Genomic DNA, 21,415 nt, shown 5'->3' with positions numbered 1-21,415 from the left:
GGACTGTAACCGTGATGTCAAGTGACTTCCGACTCTGAACAGCATCCTATTCGGTCCCTCCCTCCCTATCTTATCCCTGAAACCCTGCATTTCCCATGGCTAATCCACCTGACACATCTTAGGACTGTGGGAGGAAACCAGAGCACCTGGAGGAAACCCACGCAGACACGGGGAGAATGTGCAAACTCCACACAGACAGTCGCCCGAGCCTGGAATCGAACCCAGGTCCCAGGGGATATGAGGCAGCAGTGCTAACCACTGAGCCACAAAATACCCTTCAGAGAACTGCAGAAAGAGAAAGTAAACACTGTAATACAAATAGATATATAAATTAATATAAACCAGCAAAAAGGAGTCCAGAAGAGAAGGATCCAACCTTCTCTTGTGGCAGCTGCCACAAACAGGTCACACAAGTGTGCGGGAAGTCGCTATGCAGTCCATCATCATGTCTGCAGTCGCTCCCCGAGTGAGCAGCGGAGCTGAAGGTCAGTTTCAGGGTCATTCTCTCCACCTTCTCCTGGAACCTGCACACTGTTCCTATTCAAATCATCAGCTCATGTCCTTTTGCATTACTCGATTGAACCTGCCTCCATCACACTTCCAGAGCTGTCATACCCATTTCACAAAACCTTCTTTTCTCAGTAAGTATAATCAGGGGATAGCCTGGACCTTACCTTTCTAACATTTACTTACAGGCAGATGGAAGGTGCTGTGTTTCAGATGTGATTTGTTTGGGCCACCGCTAGGCTTTAATCAAACACACATTTTATTCTGACAACATAGTTAAAACACAAAGAAGAACTGGCAGAACTTGAGCTCGACTGAAATACTTATCAAGATAGGATTTAACTATTAGTGGGCAGCACGGTGGCACAGTGGTTAGCACTGCTGCCTCACAGCGCCTGAGACCCGGGTTCAATTCCCGACTCAAGCGACTGACTGTGTGGAGTTTGCACGTTCTCCCCGTGTCTGCGTGGGTTTCCTCCGGGTGCTCCGGTTTCCTCCCACAGTCCAAAGATGTGCGGGTCAGGTGAACTGGCCATGCTAAATTGCCCGTAGTGTTAGGTGAAGGGGTAAATGTAGGGGAATGGGTGGGTTGCGCTTCAGTGGGTCGGTGTGGACTTGTTGGGCCGAAGGGCCTGTTTCCACACTAAGTAATCTAATCTAATCTATTTACCACCAACAATAGGCAGCATGCCGAAACACAAGGTGAAGAAATGTGGCAAAGTAGTTTGATATTCATGTGCTATCTTCTCACTCCAGCAGCTCAGAGAAAACCCTCACTGTTAGTTCCAGCAGTCAGTTAGCAGACTGGAATTAAATCTCATTAACTGAAAGCAAAACGCGATACCTTCCTGGTTCTCGGAGAGCCCTGACTCTACTCACTCATGCTTCTTTTGTCTAAGCTAAAGAAAAACACCCAGGTTTATCTCAAAGCTGTTTACCAACTGCCTGTCTGAAGGGTACATTCCATCACCACAGTGTGCCTTCCTGCACTCTCCATTGAACCAGGGTTCATCCCCTCATGGGACTGAGTGGGCAAGATGCCTGGGTACGAGTTTGCAGATTGCTCTATGCATAGGCTGCCTTGCTGATCTTTAAGGGGCCCTACTCTCCTCCTAGTTACCCTTTTGTCCATAACGTATTTGTAGAATCCCTTTGGATTCTCCTTAACCCTTTTTGCCAAAGCTATGTCATCTTTTTGCTCTAAGTCCTTCTTAAATACACTCCTACTGCCATTATGCCAGTCTAAGGATTCACTCGATCTATCCTGTCTATACCTGACACATGGTTCCTTCTTTTTCTTAACCAAACCTTCAATTTCTCTTGTCATCCAACATTCCCTATACCTACCAGCCTTCCCTTTCACCCTAACAGGAACATACTGTCTCTGGACTCACATTAGGTCATTTTTGAAGGCTTCCTGTTTTCTAACTGTCCCTTTACCTGTGAGCATCCTCCCCCAATAAACTTTTGAAATTTCTTGCCTAATACTGTCAAAGCTGGCCTTCCTCCAATTTAGAACTTCAACTTTTACATCTGGTCTATCCTTTTCATCATGATTTTTAAGATTAATAGAATTAGGGTCACTGGCTCCAAAGTGCTCCCTCATTGACATGTCAGTCACCTGCCTTGCCTTATTTCCCAAGAGAAGGTCAAGTCTTGCATTTCTTTAGTATGTACATACACACACTGCGTAAGAAAATTTTCTTGTACACACTTAAATTACTCTCCATCTAAACCCTTAACACTATGGCAGTCCCAGTCGATGTTTGGAAAGTTAAAATCCCCTACCATAACCACATTATTTTTATAGAGAACTGAGATCTCCTTACAAATTTGTTCCTCACCTTCCTGCTGACTACTGGGGAGAATACTGTAGAATCCCAATAAGGTGATCATCCCTTTCTTATTTCTCAGTTCCACCCAAATTATAGGAATACCCTCCCCAAGTACAGACATAATGTTATCCCTAACCACTTTGTCCACCACCACCAGCACATCTACATCCTACCCTATCCGTGTTACCCTATCAGGGCAAAACCAGAAACAAAAGTTACTTATTTTAAAAGATTATTTTTTCCCTCTGAAGTGGTTCTCGCATGCTACAGAGGTAGCATGAACAGCTGAGGGCTGCCTACCTAATCTGATAGGTCAGCTCGCAGAAACTCAAACAGAGGAAGGCTGAGCGAGGCGTGTTCCTGCCTTTGCTGGGTGAACGGAGAAGGTGGCCCTGAGCAAAGCTGCAGGAAAAACAGCCAAGGAGTTCAGTTATACCTGCACCAACATATCATGAGGTAACCTGGCTTGCTTTATTATTTTCTTTCATTTATCCCTTAATCCAGAGACCCAGAATAATGTTCTGGAGACCAAGGTTAGAGTCCTGCAACGGCTGATGGTGGAATTTGAATTCTTCACAAAAAATCTGGAATTAAAAATCCACTGATAATCATGATACTATTGCCGATTGTTGGAAAAACCCACCGAATTCACGATTGTCCTTCAGGGAAGGAAATCTGCCACTCTCACCTGGCCAGGCCGACATGTAACTCCAGACCCACAGCAATGTGGCTGACTCTCAGCTGCCCTCTGAAATGGCCAAGTGAGCCATTCAGTTGTACCCATCGCTACAAAGTCTCAAAGAAATGAAACCGGATGGATCACCGGGCATCGACCCAGGCACTAGAAAAGACATCACAGGGTCGACAGGGCTGTTTCTGCCAAAGTCCTCCTTGCTACTGTCTAGGGTTAATGCTAACACTGGGAGAGCTGTCTCACAGACTAGTCACGCAACAGCCTGACACAGTCATAGTCACAGTATCCTACCTTCCAGACAACGTCCCAGACTCCACCACCACCATCCCTGGATAGGTCATGTCCCACCGTCAGGACAGACCCAACAGAGGGAGTGACACAGTGGGATACAGTTGGGAGGGGGTTGCTCTGGGAGTTCTCAACATGGACTCCGGACCCCAGGGAGTCTCACAACTTCCGGTTAAACATGGATAAGTAAACCTCCTGCTGATTACCACGCACTGTCCTCCCCCAGATCATGAATCGGTATTCCTCCATGTTGAACAACACTTGGAGGAAGCAGTGCGGATGGTAAGGGTACATTATGTACCCTGGGTGGGGGATCTCAATGTTCACCGCCAAGAGTGACTCAGCAGCAGCATTACTGACCAAGCTGGTCGGGTCCTAAAGGGCATCGCTGCCAGACTGGGTCTGCAGCAGGTGAGGAGGGAACCAACAAGAGGGAAAAACATCCCTGAGCTCACCCGTACCAATCTGCCAGCTGCAGGCACATCTGTCCATGACAGTATCAGTTAGTTAGAGTGACCGTAACATTATCCGTGTGGAGACGAAGTCCCATCTTCACATTGGGAATAACCTCCATCATGTTGGGTGAGACTATCACCATGTTAAATGGGACAGACTTCACACAGATCAAGCAACTCAGGACTGGGGCATTCATGAGGCGCTGGGGCCACCAACAGCAGAACTCTACCCCAGCACAATCTGTCACCTCACGGCCCGGCATATCCCCCACTCACCCATTCCCATCAGGCCAGGGGATCAACCCCGGTTCAATGGGGAGTGCAGGAAGGTATGCCAGGAGCAGCACCCTGAAGATGAGGTGTCGACCCAGTGAAGCTATCAAACAGGACTACTTGTACATCGCACAGAATAAACAGCAAGTGATAGACAGAGCTAAGCGATCCCACAACCAACGGATCAGATCGAAGCTTTGCAATCCTCTCCTATCCAGTCGGGAACGGTGGTGGATGATTAAACAATTCACTGGGAGGAGGCAGCTCCACACATATCCCCCTCCTCAATGATGGAAGATCCCAGCACATCAAGATCAAAGATAAGGCTGAAGCTTTCACAGCAAGTCTTCAGCCAGAAGGACTGAGTGGCTGATCCCCCAGTGATCCCCAACATTACAGATACCAGTCTCCAGGCAATTCCATTCACTCCATGTGAGATCAAGGACCAGGGTTGGAGACACTGAATACTGCAAAGGCTCCAGGGTCTGACAACATTCCGGCAATAGGACTGAAGATGTGTGCTCCAGAACTTACCGCTCCCCTGACCAAGCTGTTCCGGTACAGTTACAACACTGGCATCTACCTGACAATGTGGAGAATGGTCCAGAAATGTCCTGGACAGAAAAAGCAGGACAAATCCAAACTGGCTAATTCCCGCCCCATCAGTCTCCTCTCCATCATCAGGAAAGTGACAGAAGGGGACAGCAACAGGACTATCAAGCAGCACCTGCTCAGCAATAACCTGCTCAGTGACGCCCAGTTTGGGTTCCCCCGAGGGTCACTCAGCTCCTGACCTCATCACAGCCTTGGGTCAAACCTGGACAAAAGAGCTGACTTCCTGAGGGAAGGGAAGAGGGACAGCCCTTGACATCAAGGCTGCATTTAACCGAGTGTGGCATCAAGGCGCCCTGGCAAAACTGGAATCAATGGGTATCAGGGCAAACTCTCTGCTGGATAGAGCCATGTCTGACACATAAGAAGATGGTGGTGGTTGTTGGAGGTCAGTCATCTCAGCTCTAGGACATCTCTGCAGGATGGGAGTGTCCTTGGCCCAACCATCTCCAACTGCTTCATCAATCACCTTCCTCCCATAAGATCCGAAGAAAGAATGTTCAGCTCCATTCACGGACTCTCAGATCCTGAAACAGTCCGTGTCCAAATGTAACAAGATCTGGACAATATCCAGGCTTGGGCTGACAAGTGACGAGTAACATTCACACCACACACATACGAGGCTTTGACCATCAGTAATAGACACTCTAACCACCTCTCCTTGACATTCAATGGTGTTACCATCACTGAATCACCCACTATCAACATTCTGGGAGTTATCATTGATCAGAAACTCAACGAGAATTACCACAAACACACAGTGGCTCCAAGAGCAGGTCAGAGCGGCAGTAACTGGCCTCCAGATTGCTGAAGCCTGTCCGCCATCTCCAAGGCACAGGTCAGGAGTGGGATGGAATACTCCCCACTTGCCTGGATGGGAGCAGCCCCAACAACACTCAGAAGCTTGACACCATCCAGGACAAAGCAGCCGGCTTAATTGGCACCACATCCATGAACATCCACTCCCTCCACCTCCGATGCTCAGTAGCAGCAGTGTGCACTATCTACAAGATGTACTGTAAAAATTTATCAAAAATCCTCAGACAGCACCTTCCAAACCCCAAACACTTCCATCTAGAAGGTCAAGGGCAACAAATACCCCTCCCAAGCCCCTCCCCATCCTGATTTGGAAATAGATCACTGCTCCTTCACTGTCGCTGGGTCAAAATCTTGGAATTCCTTCCCTAAAGGCATTGTGGGTGAACCCACAACAGGTAAACTGCAATGGTTCAAGAAGGCAGCTCACCCCCACCTTCTCAAGGGGCAACTAGGGATGGGTATTAAATGCTGGGCCTAGCCAACTGTACAGGACATTGGTGAGGCTGCACTTGGAGTACTGGCTTCAGTTTGGTCACCTTGCTTTGGGAAGAATGTTGTTAAACTGGAAATAATGCAGAAAAAAAATTAAAGCACATTGCCAGGACAGAAGGGACTGAGCTTTTGGGAGAGGATGGACTGGTTAGGACTTTTTTTCTTTCAAGTATAGGAGACTGAGGGGGGAATCTTCCAGAAGTGTATAAGATCCTGAGAGATACGGATGGAGGGAATGCACTCAGTCTTTTTCCCGAGGTTGGGGAATTGGAGGACGAGAGGCCAACAGTTTAAGGTTAGAGGGGAAAGAATAAATGGGAATCTGAGTGGCAACTTTTTTTACACAGAGGGTGGTAGGCATATGGAATGAAGTGTTGGTGGAAGTGGTTGAGGGGGGTACATTAACAACATTTCAAAGGCATTTGGACAAATACATGGAAAGGAAAGGTTTAGAACGATATGGGTCAAGTGCAGGGATATGGGGTCAGCATGGAATGACATTTTGGTCAGCATGGATCAGTTTGGGCCAAAGGACCTGTCTCTATGCTATCTCAGCAGGACTTATACACTTAATGGTAAGGTCCTAGGGAGTGTTGCTGAACAAAGAGACCTTGGAGTGCAGGTTCATAGCTCCATGAAAGTGGAGTCGCAGGTAGAAAGGATAGTGAAAGAGGCGTTTGGTATGCTTTCCTTTATTGATCAGAGTATTGAGTACAGGAGTTGGGAGGTCATGTTGCAGCTGTTTGGACCATTGTTGGAATATTGCGTGCAATTCTGGTCTCCTTCCTATCGGAAATATGTTGTAAAACTAGAAAGTGTTCAGAAAAGATTTACAAGGATGTTGCCAGGGTTGGAGGATTTGAGCTACAGGGAAAGGTTGAATGGATTGGGGCTGTTTTCTCTGGAGCGTCAGAGGCTAAGGGGTGACCTTATAGAGGTTTATAAAATCATGAGGGGCATGGATTGGATAAATAGACACAGTCTTACCCCCCTGGGATGGGGGGAGTCCAGAACTAGAGAGCATAGGTTTAGGGTGAGAGGGGAAAGAAACATAAGGAGTAACGTTTTCACACAGAGTGGTACGCGTATGGAATGAACTGCCAGAGAAAGTGATGGAGGCTAGTACAATTGCAACATTTTAAAAGGCATCTGGATGGTTATATGAATAGGGAAGGTTTGGAGGGATATGGACCAGGTGCTGGCAGGTGGGATTGGATTGGGTTGGGATATCTAGTCGGCATGGACGGGTTGGACTGAAGGGTCTGTTTCTAAAGTACATCTCTATGACTCACCCACATCCCACGAAATGAATAAATAAATAAAACCGGTGTTTGTCTGTCAGTGTTTTGTGTGAACAATGCTGAAAAACAAATGTTTTCGGTTTAAAGGACAGCTGTTAATCAGCTTTATTGCGCTGTTTAACTTTCTCCCTGCTAATGCTAGATTGTACTTAATAAATTGTTAAGTCTTTGTAGGTCTTTGTTAAGATACAAAACTGGTGTCTGGAAATTAATTATCTACAGAGTCTGGGATGGGTTATCCAAAAGTCTGGTTAGGAACCATTGGAGTGATTATTTAGGGCTCTTCGATGGTGTAATCTTACTGCATTGCGAAGAGAGAGAGAGAAAGGCTGTCTGTCTTCATGTCATAATGTGTAACCATTGTCGTTTGCCATAAAATAAACTCATCTGGTCCATTTGTGTTCTTTTGGGAGGGAAATCGATCATCCTTACCCAGTCTGGCCTACATGTGACTCCAGATCCACAACAATATGAATGACTCTCAACTTCCTTTCTGGGGAATTTGGGATGGGCCCATTCTCTGATGTCCACATCCCATGAATAAATATGAAAAACACTGAAAGAGAGGCTGGAGAACAACTTAGGGAGAAAGGAGAAAAAGGATGAAAAAAAAAGAGGGAAGAAAGCTCTCATGGAGAAAGTCATCCAATTGTTCAGCCAAACATCGTGAGGTAACTCGAAATTCTTTGTAAAACTAGACAGAAGATGAAGGGCTTATGCCCGAAACGTCAAATTTCCTGTTCCTTGGATGCTGCCTGACCTGCTGCGCTTTAACCAGCAACACATTTTCAGAAGAGAAACGAAAGCTGGATGATGTCAGCTTTCAAGCACATGTGGAAAATAATACAGAAACAATAACAAAAAACTAACTGAAACAAGTGCTTTGGACCAGACCTCCTCAAAATGTATTATGAAGGCAGCCGAGAGCCTAACTTCTCTTAATTTCAAGGCAAATGTGAGGTACTGTGTTCCAGATGCAATTTGATTGATCCAACTAGTTGACATTAAGCAACAACATGAATTATTCAAACACTACAGTGAAAGTACAACTTAAAAAAAAACTTAGAATGACAACTCTATTTGAAAACTTATCAAAATTATAGGCACAGAATCTATTACTAAGTGTCCCAATATAGTTCTGTAGGTGGAAGTTTGACCACACCCATTCAGGCTGCTTCTACTATTCTAACCTTCTTAAAAATAAACATGCAAGGTGTCGCAAGTTGTTTATCTTCTTATAGACTTCTCAGCACGTGTCCCCAATATCTTAAAGCCACTACATCATCACACACAAGTTCCTAACTGCAGTGAATTCAGAACAAATTGGGAAAGACAGAAAGGTGTCAGCTTTAATCAAAGTTACTGCTTCTAGCCCTGGAAAGCAGTGATGGAGGAAGCTCAGGGGTGAAAATAATGAGAATTGAGGGGCAAAGGAGCTGTTGGATGTATAACATGAGCCAAAGTAGTGGAAAAAATTCTGAAAAGTGACAATTGGACAAGTTATTTATTCATGTATAGACTAACACGGCCTCATTAGTGTGAAAAGAATAAAGAGCAAGCAGCTGAAATTCTTAAAATATTTTGTAGAAATCTTTCATGTTCAGTTTTTCTTTCGCACACAAACGCTAATTTATTGTGGAATCAGGTCCACAGGTACAGGCGAAACCCAATCACAATATCAAGGACTGAGAATATATCCTGTTGCGATTTCAAACCAACTAATACAGTGCTGTTATTTCCTACTATAGGATACCCTTTCATGGCAGATTTGTTAGGGGACGTATAATCAAGTGAGGTGGTACCAATCATAGAATCCCTACAGAACGGAAGCAGACCATTCGGCCCATCGTGTCCACTTTCATCTGAGGAAGAGTATCTCATCTAGACCCATCCTAGCCCTATAACCCTGCATTTCCCATGGCCAATCTACCTAACCTGCACATCATTGAACAATTAAATGATTCATGGATCTCACTGCAGTCGATGGGATCTTTCTTGCTCATAACATTTCAAATCAAAATAGAATTCTGAACAACAGAATACTGGAGAAACAAACTGACTGGAACGTGCCCAATGCCTGAGCAAGAGAGTTAACTGAGCAATCAAGTCATTTGAAAACAGCTTCAAGATAATGGCCACCTTGGGATTTGGAGTCATCCTTTCCTATTACTCAAACACTTGATTGTTTAGACGGATGAGTACAGGCTGCCACTATCCAGCTGTTGGAAACAAACTAAGAGGCAGGCAATCTCTCAACAGAAAAAAAAGAGAACGAAAACAGATCAACAGGTTTCTTTCAACGCCTCTGCACGCCTTAACAGTGCTGGTGGAATTCTTACAAGAGTAGCGAGTTCTGCTGGATGATCACGGATGATTCTCACTACAAACAGAAGTCACTGATCACAACGGCAATCTACACTGTTCAAATCGAGAGGGCAACCACAACTCAGGAGTGTGTAACAGTGACAGGGAAGACATGGGATTGGTCAAGGGGGAGGGTTGCAACAAGAGTAAAGAAGGGGGTGGGAGCAATGCAACCATGGAAATATGTACGGGTGAGAAAAGGGGAACACAAGGGAGGAAAGGAGAAGACAAGGAGGGCGTGCTTTATCTTCAGTAAACTTGAGATTATGCAAATTTCTGCTCGGTGTGTCTTTACACCAAATCCTGTTGACCTATCAGCCTGTACTCCAATCTCAATTGTACTCAATACACTGACATCAGACCCTTCCCCTAGTCTCACCATGGTCTACCCACCTCTATTATCTCTGACAACCCCAAAACATCGAGCCATTTGCACACTTGCATAGCTGCAGCTTCTTGTACAGGCCCGATGTGAACTGTCCCATGACGTGTAGCTCTGGGTGCCTCCAGCAGTTTGGGCCCCCAGACTCGGGTATTCCCTGCTCAAACCTCTATACCTCTCTGCCCCTCATAATCTGACACCATCACCAATCTTCAGGTCATTGCTATCTAACGTGACCTTACACAGTTTGGGGACATTTTCACTTCATAATACTTCGGTGAGGGACATTTCAGGGAAGGAGGATGGAAAGGCGGGGGGGGGGGGGGGGGGGGGGGGGGGGGGGGGGGGGGGAGGAGAGAGCGAGACGGTTGCTGTCGAAATGTGATTACTATTTAACGATTGACAATAACCTTAAGTATCCAGTCAGATATGATTCTAATCTGGATCATGTATTGCTTTGCAAAGTCTAAATGTTAAACTGATCAAGGTTAAATAAATCATAGTTTGAGCAGCCACTGAGATAAAAGTACGTCCAAACCTTATTACAATTAGCTACATAGGATCTTATGATTAGATTTATAAATAGCCCAGTGAATACATAAGCATGGAACTAACCCAGAATACAAAGGTGTTTTCTTTAAGAAAGGGCATTCCCTGCGGATTTCCATTACATCTATCACCTCATCATTTTTTCCACTGAGTGTGAGCAACACTGATTTCAGGATTATTCCAAATGGGGAAGCCATTCCTTCCATCGATGCTACCTGAAATACAGTTAGCATGTCGATGTGAAAGCTGAAAAGGAGGCCGGTTTGAGAAAGCCATGCTCGTACTGAAGGGGGATGTGCAGGGTTGGGGCACTATTAGCCTGGAGAGCCCACTACAAAAAAGGGCACGGCAGATCGGACTGTAACCTTAAACCTACATTCTGTCCTTCCCCTATAACCTTTAATCCCCTTACTTCAACCTGTACCTTACAAATGTTGAGAGAATCTGGTTCCAGCAGAACTACTTTTGCCTCATCTCGGTCTTAAAAGAGTGACCTTTTTTTTTAAATTAGTGACTCCTATGTCATAGGAGACATCATAACATAGCAGTCTCTCAGTATCAGTGGGGAGATGTGTACGCGTGTGCTCATGTATATAGGGTATCAGTGGGGAGATGTGTGCGCGTGTGCTCATGTGTACAGGGTATCAGTGGGGAGATGTGTATGCGTGCTCATGTGTACAGGGTATCAGTGGGGAGATGTGTGTGCGTGTGCTCATGTATATAGGGTATCAGTGGGTAATTGTGTGTGCGCTCATGTGTACAGGGTATCAGTGGGGAGATGTGTGTGCGTGTGCGTGTGTGTGCTCATGTATATAGGGTATCAGTGGGGAGATGTGTATGTGTGCTCATAGAACATAGAACATAGAAGGATACAGCGCAGTACAGGCCCTTCGGCCCTCGATGTTGCGCCGACCGAGTCCTACCTAACCTATACTAGCCCAATAACTTCCAAATGCCTATCCAATGCCCGCTTAAATGAACATAAAGAAGGAGAGTTCACCACTGATACGGGCAGGGCATTCCATGAACTCACAACCCGCTGTGTGAAGAATCTACCCCTAACATCTGTCCTATACCTACCACCCCTTAATTTAAAGCTATGTCCCCTAGTAACACCTGACTCCATTAGCAGTAAAAGGTTCTTAGTATCTACCCTATCTAAACCCCTAATCATCTTATACACTTCTATCAGATCTCCCCTAAACCTTCTCTTCTCCAATGAGAACAGCCCAAGTGCCTCAGCCTTTCCTCATACGATCTTCCTACCATTCCAGGCAACATCCTGGTAAACCTCCTCTGCACTCGTTCTAAAGCTTCCACATCCTTCCTATAGTATGGCGACCAAAACTGCACACAATACTCCAGATGAGGCCTCACCAGAGTCTTATACAACTGCAACATGACCTCAGGACTCCGGAACTCAATTCCTCTGCCAATAAAGCCCAGTACACCATATGCCTTCCTCACAGCACTATTTACCTGGGTGGCAACTTTCAGAGATCTGTGTACATAGACACCAAGATCCCTCTGCTCATCCACACTACCAAGTAGCCTACCATTAGCCCAGTAATCCATCATCTTGTTATTCCTACCAAAGTGAACAACTTCGCACTTAGCTACATTGAATTCCATTTGCCACATTTCCGCCCAGCTCTGCAACTTATCTATATCCCGCTGTAACCTACCACTTCCTTCCTCACTATCCACAACTCCACCGACTTTCGTGTCATCCGCAAACTTGCTTACCCAGCTTTCAAGTCCTTCCTCCCTGATACAGGGTATCAGTGGGGAGATGTGTGTGTGCGCTCATGTGTACAGGGTATCAGTGGGGAGATGTGTGTGTGCGCTCATGTGTACAGGGTATCAGTGGGGAGATGTGTATGCGTGCTCATGTATATAGGGTATCAGTGGGGAGATGTGTGTGTGTGTGCTCATGTATATAGGGTATCAGTGGGGAGATGTGTATGCGTGCTCATGTGTACAGGGTATCAGTGGGGAGATGTGTGTGTGTGTGCTCATGTATATAGGGTATCAGTGGGGAGATGTGTATGTGTGCTCATGTGTACAGGGTATCAGTGGGGAGATGTGTGTGTGCGCTCATGTGTACAGGGTATCAGTGGGGAGATGTGTATGCGTGCTCATGTATATAGGGTATCAGTGGGGAGATGTGTGTGTGTGTGCTCATGTATATAGGGTATCAGTGGGGAGATGTGTGTGTGCGTGTGCTCATGTGTACAGGGTATCAGTGGGGAGGTGTGTGTGTGCGCTCATGTGTACAGGGTATCAGTGGGGAGATGTGTATGCGTGCTCATGTGTATGCGTGCTCATGTATATAGGGTATCAGTGGGGAGATGTGTGCGTGTGCTCATGTATATAGGGTATCAGTGGGGAGATGTGTATGTGCTCATGTATATAGGGTATCAGTGGGGAGATGTGTGTGTGCTCATGTGTACAGGGTATCAGTGGGGAGATGTGTGTGTGCTCATGTGTACAGGGTATCAGTGGGGAGATGTGTGTGCGCGCTCATGTGTATAGGGTTTAAGCAGGCAGGGAAAGAGTTAAGTTCTGAGTTTTGTGAAACAAGCGGTTCAGCTGAACATGACTCATCAGATAAGAACTTACAGTTAATAGGGTGTTGGTGGCAAGGATAATGAGTTAACAAGGTGGAAAAGCAGTCATTATGTAGATCCATTTAACAATATTGTAAGCATTCAGTATGCAAGGTCAGCTAACAAGGGGAAGGTATCCATTGGCAAGGTATCCATTGGCAAGGTTGGCAATCCAGTTAACAAGGGTCAGAACATTCATTGTCTAACAGTAAAGAGGTTGGCCTCTGCTGTTAATACTCGGTGATTGTAACAGTCACCCAATTAATATGCATGTTGCCTTATCTGGATGCTCCTCCCTGTAAAATGACTAAATAGTTCATTGAGAAACTGATGTCTGAGAGAAAACTGAATTTGTATCTCTGTGCATGCGTGGTCGTCCTCTCTCCCTTCAGGGCCTGTAATGAAGATGAAGGAGGTAAAACTATTCTGTGTCTTTGAGTGTTTTACTTTGACTGAGGGGGGAACGGGATGACATGTGCATGGTGTGAGGGGTAGAGCACGAGATGAAGTGAGGATGGTGACCACAAATGACACAATGGCCTCGTGTTCCATGATGGAGCCATGGTCCAAGGTGTGATAGGAGAAACAATCTGAGCGCTGGTGCCAGTCTCTGCAGGTCCATCTTCAGCAGTTACACCAGCACCATCCCTCACCTCTTCCTCTGCTACATTGATGACCATATTGGTGTCTCCTTGTGCTCCCACGAGGTGCATCAACTTCAGTAAAAGCCTTCCACCCTGACTCAAGTTCACCTGGATCATCTTCAACACCTCCCTCCCCTTCCTGGACTTCTCCATCTCGGTCTCCAGCGACCAACTCAACACAGACATCTGTTTCAAACCCACCAACTCTCACAGCTACCTGGACTACACCTCCTCCCAGCCCCACTCCTGTAAAACTGCAATCTCTTACTTCCAATTCTTCCACCGTGTTATGAAGTTAAAAGCGTGTACTGTACCCTTAAGAGAGAGTGAAGGCTGTTTTGCACAGAGCTTACAAGCACCTGTCATATGACTAACTAGCAGTCTCTGAGTATACTGGAAAATTGAAAACACGCAATATTTGGCTGTGCAACAAATACCTGAGTTTTGGTTGCTGCTTTGATGACCACTCAAATTTAGCCAATCCGTTTAAATTATGCCCCAGGATATTAAAACCTAAATCACATTTGAATGTGTTTTTGCCAACCTCAACCCAATGAGACAATCCAAGGTTGGGGGGATAAAAGAGGCAGGCAGTTTGCAAGTTAGCCAGAGGGAGGCCAATTGCCATTGACAATGTGTATCGGGTATGAGAAGGTAGGGAAAGAGTTAAGTTCTGAGTTTTATGAAACAAGAGGTTCAGTTGAGCATGACTCATATCAGATAAGAAATTGCAATTAATAATGTGGTGCTGGAGGCAAGGGTAATAGGTTAACAAGGTGGAAAAGCAGTCATTCTGTCAAGCCACTTAACAAGATGAGGTAGCGTTCAGTATGTAACGCCAGTTTAACAAGGTGAAAAGTATTCATTGTATGAATCCAGTTAACAAGGTTCAGAACATTCATTGTCTAACAGTAAAGGGCTTGGCCTCTGCTATCAATACTCGTTGATTGTAACGGTCACCCAATTAATATGCATGTTGCCTTATCGGGATGCTCCTCCCTGTAAAATGACTATGTAGTTAATTGAGAAACTGCTGTTCAAGAGAAGACCGTGAACTCATGTCCCTGTGCACATAGGTGATTGTTCGCTCTCCTCCAGGGCCTGGAATAAAGATGAAGGAGGTAAAACTATACTGTGTCTCTGAACATTTTCCTTTGACTGGGGGGGGGGAGGAGAAAACACGACGACACTATCAACAGAGTAACTGCCAGCAAAACACTGTCAAAAGGTACCTTTCTCACATGAAACATCTTTGCAGTAAATGGCCAGAGACGGCCCAGGGAGATCGTCAGCCAGAGGGAGTCAGACATGGACAGCGACAGCCGCTCGATGGTTTTGAAATTAAGTTGATATAAATTATAATACAGGCTTTTATGGGTCAGTGTGGACTTGTTGGGCCAAATGACCTGTTTCCACACTGTAGGGATTCTATGGTATTCTATACTCAATGGAGTTTGGAAAGATGAAGGGGATATCCAATCGAATACAGAATGGCCTGGACAGAGTGGCCGTTGGGAAGATGTTTTTATTGGGCACAGCCTTAGAGCAAAGGGAAGACCTTTCAGAGCGGAGATAAGGAGAAACATCTTCAGCCAAACAGTGGTGAGTCTATGGAGGTCATTGTCATACAAGGCTGGGGAGACCAGGCCATTGAGTATATTTCAGACTGAGACTGATAGGGTCTCAAAGGGATTAAGCGTTATGGAGGGAAAGCAGGAGAATGGGGTTGAGAAACCTATCAGCCATGATTGAATAGCGAAGGAGACTCAATGGGTTGAATGGCCTCATTTCTGCTCCTGTCTCTTATGGTCTTCGCCACAGCTTCACAAACTCTCTGTGCAAAATAAAATTCCCTTGTCCTCAAAGTTCTTCCCTTGTACTGCTATTGGCTGATTTTTATTGAAGAAAGTAATAAAATGCAGCGACTAACAACTTGCATCTATGTAGGGCCTGCAATAGGAACCAATCCCAAAACATTCCAGAGCCACAAGAAAATGGATAACAAGACATACGGGGAGGGAGAAGGACAGATGGCCTACATTTTAGCAGAAAGCGAGAACTGCAGATGCTGGAGATCCGAGTCGAGAGTGTGGTGCTGGAAAAGCACAGCATGTCAGGCAGCATCCAAGGGGCAGGAGAGTCGATGTTTCAAGCACAAGCTCTCCATCGGGAATGAGGCTTGTGGGCTGGGGGGGGGGGGGGTGTGTGTGGAGATGAATGGGCGGGACGGCGAAGGTAGCTGGGAATGCGATAGGTAGATGCAGGTGGGGGTGAAGGTGATAGGTGGGGGAAAGAGACGGGAAATGAGGAAACTGGGAGAATCCGCATTAATCCCTTGTGGTTGCAAGGTCCCAAGGCTGAAGTTCTTCCTCCAGGGGTCGGGTGGTTAGGGTTTGGCAGTGGGTGAGGCCCAGGACCTGCATGTCCTTGGCAAAGTGGGAGAGGGAGTTGAAGTGTTCGGCCACTGGGCAGTGAGGTTGGTTGGTTCCGGGTGTCTCAGAGATGTTCTGCAAGTTGGCGCCCTGGAGACCACATTGAGAGCAATGGGCACAGTCGATGTCGTGTGTGGAAGTGCAGGTAACTCGCTGTCAGATATGGAAGGATCCGTTGGGGCCTTGGACAGAGGGACACGGATAGGGGTGTGTGTGTGTGTGTGTGTGTGTGTGTGTGTGTGTGTGTGTGTGTGTGTGTGTGTGTGTGTGAGTGAGAGTGAGAGAGATGCCATGAGTGGCCCTCTCCAACCTATCACCTTCACCCCCACCTTCAACTACGTATTGTATTCCCAGCTCCCTTCCCCCAGCCCCACCTCCCCCTGCCATTTATCTCTCCGCCCCCTTGGCCCCACAAGCCTCATTCCTGATGAACAGTTTATGCTCAAAATGTCGATTCTCCTGCTCCTCAGATGCTGCCTGACCGGCTTTTCCAGCACCACACTCTTCAACTCTGGTCACCATTTTAGTCTAAGAAGGGAATTGCAAATTATCAGTGGGGCACACAGTAGGCTGGAGCCAGCAGAACAGGGAATATCGGGTATGGATTAAGGCAGCTGTCAGCATCTTCTTCATTTAAGAAAGAACTTGGATCAACAAGGTGCCTTGGGACATCTCACAAGCTGCACAGCTGCTTCAGTAAGTATTAAGGGCAGTGACTCTGGAGATCGAATATCATGGAATCAGGCAGTAAAGGATGAGGCCATTCGACCCAGTTAGAGGGAGCCAGCTCCTTCAAACAGCAATGCAAAAGGTCGTATCCTCGCTGCCTTTCCCCACACTCCCTTCAGTTATCTATTCACTGTGGGCTGCTGCTATAGAATCTCTTGCAGCACACTGACATTGGCCTCTGCCCATGGACGGGGAACAGGCTGATTCAAACTATGATCTGCTTGCTCGGTCGTTCCGAGCAATGCATTTAGAATCCTGACCATTGTCTGAAAAAAAAGCTATTCCTCATAACACTTCTGGGTCCTTGAATAATCACCTTGAAGTCATGAAGAAGTTGGACCAAAGGCTCTGTTTCCATGCTGTACAGTTCAGACTCTAAGCCATGTACACTGCCCCTTCAGCCAGTTTCTCATTCTGCACACTGTTTAAACCCACAATGATTTTAAATGCCTTTCTCCTTCTGAGAACCTTACAACATGGAAACAGGCTCTTCAGTCCAATTCATACACACTGACCATGTTCCCAAACCAAACTAGTCCCATCTGCCTGTGTTTAGCCCATACCCCTCCAGACCTTTCCTATTCAAGTACCTGGCCAAGTGTTTTTAAGTGTACCTGTACCTACATCCACCACTTCCTCTGGCAGTTCATTTCACACACAGATCACTCTCTGTATAAAAAAATTGCCCCCATATCCTTTTCAAAGCTCTCTCCTCTCAACTTTAAAAAAAAACCCATAGTTTTGAACTCCCTCCTCACCCTGGGGAAAAGAGCCTTCCTGTTCACCCGATCTGTATCCCTCACTGTTTTGAACCTCTGTAAGGTCACCTTGCCCATAGTGTTCAGGGATGTGTAGGTCAGGGGGATTACTCAGGGGTTAATGTAGAGTGATAGGTTAAGGCAATGGGTCTGGGTGGGTTGTTCTTCGGAGGGTCAGTGTAGACTTATTGGGCCGAATGGCCTGTTTCCACACTGTAGGGATTCTGGGATTTAACCTCCTATGCTCCAGTGAATAAAGTCCCAGCCTCTCCTTTTTAACTGAATTCATGGCAACATTCTGGTAAATCACTCCTGAACCCTTTCCAATTTATCTATAAAAGATTCTTCCTATAAAAAGGGGACCAGAACTGTACACTGTACTCCAGGAGAGGCCTTACCAACGTGGTGTACAACCTCAACAGGATGTCCCAGCTCCTAGACTCAAAGGGAAGTGTAATAATAACCACCCTGTCGACATGTCCACAAACTATAACTCTCGGGTCGCAGGAAAATGGTGGCAATTCCAACAAGCAACCAGATCAATGGCCAGACAACCTGCCTGCTTGATTAACAAACACTAACCAAGTATTTGACAATATCCTTGCTCTTAGAGTCAGAGAGATGTAGAGCATGGAAACAGACCCTTCGGTCCAACCCGTCTCCTCTTCAATAGTGACTGAGCCCCCAGTTTAGTGTCTCACCTCAAAGACAGAACTTCAAAAGGGGAGCAGTAGTACTGCAATCAGGCATCCTAGATTACCTTCTTAAATCTTGGAAGAAGGGAATGAATCCAGAACTCTGAGTTACAGTTAAGTGCATTAAATTGAAACAAAACTGACACCAAGGATCCAACTCAGAATAAGCAAATGATGCACTCCTGCTGTTTAAAAACCAGGAGGGAAAGATACAATAAACTACCAATCTGTTGGCATCTACTTAAAATCAAACAGATCAATCCAAACATAACTCACAGGTCACCTATCTTTACTTATTCCTTTCTCTAAATGGTCATCCCACTTGGCCAACATTTCTGGTTCTTTCATGCTGCACTTGGCCACTTCACAAACAGGATTCAGTTCCTCTAACCTGTTCAATAAGAAAACGCCAAATGTTCAGTTGAGGAAATTGAATTAGTTTTTACACGATGGAGTAATAAGGATTTTTGTTTCATAATGAGCAAACTCCCTTTCACACAGCAGGGGATCAGGGTGGTGAATGCACTGCCTAAGTATGTGGCAGAGATAGATTCAACCAAGACATTCAAGAGGATGTTTATTGGAAAAAGAGCAATGGCCAGAATTGCTCGGCACGGGGAGAAAGTACTCGTTTACTGGCAATGAGAGCAATTTGTAAAGCTGTCAAAAGTATAAAATATATTTGAACTGGAGTACAGGATCAAAAGATCTATAGGTTTGCTTTCAGAAATCTTGGAAGGTGACAGTAAAACTTACCATAGCTGATAAAGAACAGAGCTAGTAACCACTTTGTTCGGACCAGTGTCGAGAATGCATTGTCTGAAAAGGCTGAGAGGGAAGCAGGTTTGATCGTGCCTTTCATGAAGGAACAGGATCGAAGGATTGAAGGGAATAAATGGATTGCCTGTCTGACACTGACCAGCAATATATCTGACTGAAGCTTTCGGTTTTGCATTCATCAGGACGAACATAATTTGCCCAGTTTAAAACAATGATGTCAAAAAACAAGCTAATCTCTGTGGTGCAAATTGCTGTGATTGGGTGAAGTGTGATATTCTCAATTATTTCCAAAAGAGACTGAGAGACAAAACACTTCGGTAGGATGCCTCTCATGAGCAATATTCTAGTTCTGCAACACCGAATGACAAATAGATGCAGCTTTCAAAGAACTCGCAGTCATTACAGACGAAATAGCTGCCTTCAATGCTGTAAGACTGTATGATTCTGTATCACCATGGTAAATGGCCAATCCTCACACACTTTATGTTCTTTCCATCCTGAACGTAGACTTTACAACTGGCCCAAGCTGCAAACACAGACTCGCTCACATTCTGCAGCAGACAAAGAGTCTTCTTCTCATCGGAACCATTCTACAATCATCACCTGGATTCTCTGTCACCCACTCTGCTAAACCAAAAACAAAACTGCTCATCTTGGTATTTTCAAAAAAAGGAAGCCCAAAGCTTTCTGACCCTGAAGACTGTCAATGTTTATGACCAGATGCATTGCACTGCAGAAAACAAGGGTTTTCTGCCCAAGTTCTAAAGCCATCAGGAATTTCTCCAGTGGCAAAGCAGTGCTTTTTTCATCTTGAATAATCACGGTCTGAAATTTCAAACAAGAGTGAAAGATTTCAAGGTCAGAAAGCAGCATTGCATGAACTGTCGCTCTCAGCAACAGGGCCTTGCATTCTCCTGCGAGGTTCATCAGTTGTTGCAGCTTCTCCCTTTGAGAGTAATAAATCCTTCCTATTGTGTGATATTAACAGCTGAACTTCCTAGCATACAATAGTCGTATTCATTAGCCATGGATTTCACTCTGATCATTGAAGAGAAGCACATGCCCAGAGGCCGTAAATTAAATGTGTACCATTTGTAGTCGATTATGGTGCCCATTTTACTGAAGTGGTCTTTGGGCTCACAATCCAAACAGAAGCAGCTCTGTCATCTGTCCTGTCCAGTACAGATAACACTGTACAAATAAAGCAAGCCAAAACCCTAGCTCTGATCATGTTTAATTGTTTAGAACATTTTGCAAAAGAAATTAAAGATCAATCCAAATTGATGAATGAATCTTCATCTGGACCAGCATTCAGAAACACGCAGGCAGATATTCAGACATGGCAAAATGCGACTTAACTTTCTCTTTTCCTCCTAGTATTGGGCAACTACCCCAAAGGGTCAAGGCGACCCCTGAGCCTCTCCTATTGAATGGAGCCACCTACTTATACTAGTTTCATACGCTCATCGGCAAGACTGTGGTGCTGGGAAAGCCCAGCAGGTCAGGCAGCATCCGAGCAGCAGGAGAATCGACGTTTCGGGCATAAGCCCTTCATCAGGAATGAGGCTGGTGGGCCAGGGGCTGAGAGATAAATGGGAGGGGTGGGGGGGTGGGGTTAGGGGGAGGGAGCTGGGAAAGCGATAGGTGGATGAAGGTGAGGGAGAATGTGATAGGGCAGAGGGGGAATGATGGACGGGTCCGGGGGGCAGTGGCAAGTTAAGAGGCTTGGATCTGGGATAATGTGGAGGAAATGGGAAATGAGGAAACTGGTGAAATCCACATTGATGCCGTGTGGTCGGAGGGACCCAAGGTGGAAGATGAGACATTCTTCCCCCAGGGGTCGGGGTGGTCAGGGTTTGGCAGGTCCTGGGCCGCCTCCACCGCATGTTCTTGATGGAGTGGGGCGGGGGGGGGGGGGGGGGGGTGTTGAAGTGTTCAGCCACAGAGCAGTGGGGTTGGTGGCTGTGGGTGTCCCAGAGATGTTCTCCGAAACGATCCACAAGGCGGCGACCTATTTCCCTGATGTAGAGGAGGCCACACTGGGTGCAACGGATGCAGTCGATGACACTGGGAGAGGTACAGGTAAATTTCTGACAGATGTGGAAGGGTCTTTTAGGGTCTTGGACAGAGGTGAGGGGAGTGGTGTGGGTACAGGGAAAGGTGCCAGGAGTAGGATATGGGCTGCTGGGGGGTGTGG

General features: G+C 46.0%; 1 protein-coding gene across 2 annotated transcripts in view; it reads right to left on the bottom strand.

Annotated features, from left to right (window-relative positions):
- pkn1a (protein kinase N1a) overlaps window positions 1-21,415 on the bottom strand; it is a 207,371-nt gene that overhangs the window by 151,031 nt on the left and 34,925 nt on the right. The window lies entirely within an intron of this gene.

Source organism: Hemiscyllium ocellatum, chromosome 45 (assembly GCF_020745735.1).
Source record: "Hemiscyllium ocellatum isolate sHemOce1 chromosome 45, sHemOce1.pat.X.cur, whole genome shotgun sequence".
Lineage (NCBI taxonomy): Eukaryota > Metazoa > Chordata > Chondrichthyes > Orectolobiformes > Hemiscylliidae > Hemiscyllium > Hemiscyllium ocellatum.
This window is presented reverse-complemented; position numbering and strand designations above follow the sequence as displayed.